The following is a 3,899-nucleotide window of genomic DNA, read 5'->3' on the forward strand; positions in this document are numbered from 1 at the left end:
TCCAGGAATTAGGACATGGATATCTTTTGGAAGGAGAGCATCATTCAGGCTACCGCAGGGTGCTACCATTCACCGATACGCCATCTTCAGACATGAGCAAGCAAGTGGGGGAATTGGGGGAGTCTAAGGATGAGATGCCTACTCATTCATTCATTCATTCTCTCATTACTCCTTTGAAAAATATTTTGAGCAACTATATTGTGCCAGCCATTGTTGCTAGATGCCAGAAGGCACTGGGCTCTCGATGGTGCCACTTAGATCATCCCACATCAGGAAACACACACACACACACACACACACACACACACACACACGGATTCTTCTTTTTCAAAAAGGCATTCTTTATACGGAGAAGAAATTAAGCTAGAGACCTGTATACTAGTCTACTAGTCTACTGGACATTTTCAGACATTTCCCTGTATCTAGAATTTCTTTTCGTTATTTTACCTTCCTGTTTTGTTCCTCTGAGTTTCTTCTGATTTCACAACTGGAACTGGGAGTTATTCTCCTTTATGGTTAGGTGGAATACCCTTCACTATGCAACCTTGGGTGATTCACTGGGTGCCTCTGGGCTTCAGCTTTGCAATGAAATGAAGGAGTTTGAACTTGAAAATGTTACGATTCTACTGTCTAAATATAGGGCCTGTATTACTAAACATTTCATTACTAAATATTCCCAGTAGGTCCTACTTCCACATTTATGCTCCATTATGAAAAGAACTTAATTTCAAGACTTCAAGGTTTTCTAATTAAAATGAATTATCTGCTCTATCAGTCTGGAAAATTTTGTCATACTGAATTTAATCAACTTGAAATATACTTGGCTTTCATTCATGGATTCAGAAACATAGGAAAACTCTGCAAAAAGACAGTTGTACGGTAATATATTTCTTTTCTGGATGTGAAAATTAACTTTGGCTCATTCAAAAAAATATTTATTACATTTCTATTAGGTTCCAGATTCTGGAGATGCAATGGCGAGCAAAAGCTGACAAATTCTATCTTTATAGACTTTATCATCTAGGGCACAGATTACTACTGAAACAACACGCATAAGCTTTAACAAATGCTGAGAGGGAGTGGTCTTTGAGACATAAAAATGAAAAACCAGATGAAGGGGTCAAAGGGAGAGCATTTTAGGAAGAAGAAACTGTGTATGCAAGGGCCCTGTGGTGGAGGCATTATGACTTCTTTAAGAAACTGGAAAAAGCTGGAATGCTCTAGCATCATAAAGGGCAACCCTTTGTAACCTGCCTTCCTCACGTACTATATCATAGACATCTTGCCTACTGTTCATTTTCGGTAACAAAATCCCCACGTGGTATTTCACTGCATAATTACACTTGAATTATCCAAAAAATTCTCTAGTATTGGTTATTTTGGTTACTTGCCGTTTTCACCCTTTCACTTAGTTTTTAGAGGACATTAAATGAAGCAAGAGAAGTAGGATGAATTGGCTCAGATTAGACATTAAGACAATGATTCTGTGTTAGATCAGTTATTATATTGGTCATCTCGGGTGGGTGGGTTGCGGGACTTTAACTTTTTAAATTAAAAGTGTTACTTTGGTGGAAATGAAAGGACAATACTAACAACCATCTCTAAAGCAATTCCCAACTCTCTCTCCATCCCTCCTTCCCTCTTTTCTCCCTTCTTTCTCCTGTTTCTCTAATTCTATATACATCTGTAGCCCCCCATTCCATCTTTGTGCCCTTTACAGAGCCCGGCCGGAGCTCATGCTCAACAAATATTTGTTGAATCGCATTAACCTGTGGTTGAGTCCAGAAAGGTTGACACAGGATTGACCATCCTGATTCTTCTGCTCAAGAGGCTGCTCTCCTCACCCTGCGCTTTAACTTTTTAGTCGATGTGAAAGGTTTCTTTTTTTCACGTATTTCTGCAGTGTATGATCTGAAGACGCTCTGATTTCCAGATCCTAAAGGCATTATGAATTTCAAAAGGTAATGCATCCAAGTACTTTCTAAGAGTAAGCAGAGAAGAATTTTGTTTTTTATTGTTCTTTGTAACAAAAGGTCTTTGTGCCGGCACACGGTGGGTCTGATTCATTGGCCAAGGCCAATGTGACAGCGGGAAGGTGGGCACGGGAGGATCCTGTTCTCTTCCACTCTGCTGTCATTACCTACTCTGGACAGACCAGCTGCTCCCTGTCTTTCGTCAACTGTTGGGCTCCTTTCAAGTTTTTATAACCTGTGGTGTGGTGAGCTAAACAGATAGGGCAGAGGAGATAGCCTGCTGTCCACTGATCACCTTCAAGGCTGTCGCCCACTGTGACAGCTTTGGTCTCTCTTCGCCTGTGGGCCCTGTGCTCCCTCTTTCTGTGACTCTTCAGGCATGCTGGGTAGTTTACATACAGCCTTCCCCTTTGGTCCTTACCCACTCTGGATGCCTGGATCATCAGGAGACAGAGTTATCTGTCTTAATCAAGAAAGAATTCTGCCTCTAATCTCCCGGCAACATTATCTGCCTTGGATTAGATAAAACTTGCACATTTCATTACTACCATTTGTTGGGGGTATTCCAGGTCAGACGACACAGCCTGGCCTGCAATTCGGGCTCAGTGAATACTTTTAAGGAGGGTATAAAATGAGGGACTGAGTCTCTGGGGCTCCTACTTCACATTTCACCTTAGCAAAAAGAGAGACAAAGAGAGCCTCGAGTCCTGTACCATCAAACACACTTTTGGCTTCGCCGCAGACCAAGGCAGTGTGGTTGCAGCACAGACCCAGGTAGAAGGGACAAAGAAACCCTCCTGCCGTCTGTGGGCTTCACCGAGGAGGGGACACATCCTTCCCCGCACAGAACAAACCACACGGAGAGCAACTTGGTTGGTTTCCATGTCCTCCCACGCTTCCGAGTATCTTTGATGCCCGTGGCATTAAAGCATTTTGGCGACCAGCTGTCACCTTTGTGTCTATGATCGTGTTGGCACCAAGGAGTCACCCATGTCAAAGTGACAGCCATCATCATATTCTCAGACCAGCTATCAAAGTCAAACTTTCCTTTTTCAGAGAAGAGCAACCAGTGAAAGCCACTTTCACAACAACTTAATAAATTAAAGCTTTGATCTGATGTGAAGACAACAGTTTGGGGCAGATGACGTGCTACTTTATCACTGAGTCAGGAAAGACTGGAGACAGCTGGTTCACAGGTGGCGCCTTTGTGCCTAGCAAAGGCCAAATGACGTCATGGCACACTAGGAAAATAAACTTTGTATGTGTTTATGTAACCCGCATTGAAGGCAGAGTGGAAGCAGTAACAGTAACCTTGATTTATTCGTCAAAATGGAGTGAATAAGCTGTTTCCCTTATGACTGTTTTCCCTTTCAGAGTCTGAACGTCTTTCTTTATCTGCCGGCTTGTAAATGACTTCCAGATAGTTTCAGGTTCTAATTCCAGCCATAACTGGATTAGATGTCCATTTAAAGTAGATTTCAATAATACCATAATATTAACCTTGCCTTCAAAAGACCACACCAAGGGGCGTCTGGGTGGTTCCGTCTGTTGAGCGTCCGACTTCAGCTCAGGTCATGATCGCATGGTTCACAAGTTCAAGACCCGCACTGGGTTCTATGCTGGCAGCTCAGGGCCTGGAGCCTGCTTCGGATTCTGTGTCTCCCTCGCTCTCTGTTCCTCCCTCACTAGCACTCGGTCTCTCTCTCTCTCTCTCTCTCTCAAAAATAAAAACATTAAAAAAAAACAACAAACACCCAAAAGACCACACTGATATAAGTGTTGCCATATTATACTATTAGCATTGCTTTGGTCACCTAATTGATTTCATTATCATGAACCAGCCAAGTGTTTGTGGATAGACAGATGGGATCATCAGCACGATAACCTCAGAGGCTCTGTCCAGGTTGTGGACAAGTACACTGGATG

This window comes from Felis catus, chromosome A1, assembly GCF_018350175.1.
Source record: "Felis catus isolate Fca126 chromosome A1, F.catus_Fca126_mat1.0, whole genome shotgun sequence".
In the NCBI taxonomy this organism is placed as follows: Eukaryota; Metazoa; Chordata; class Mammalia; order Carnivora; family Felidae; genus Felis; species Felis catus.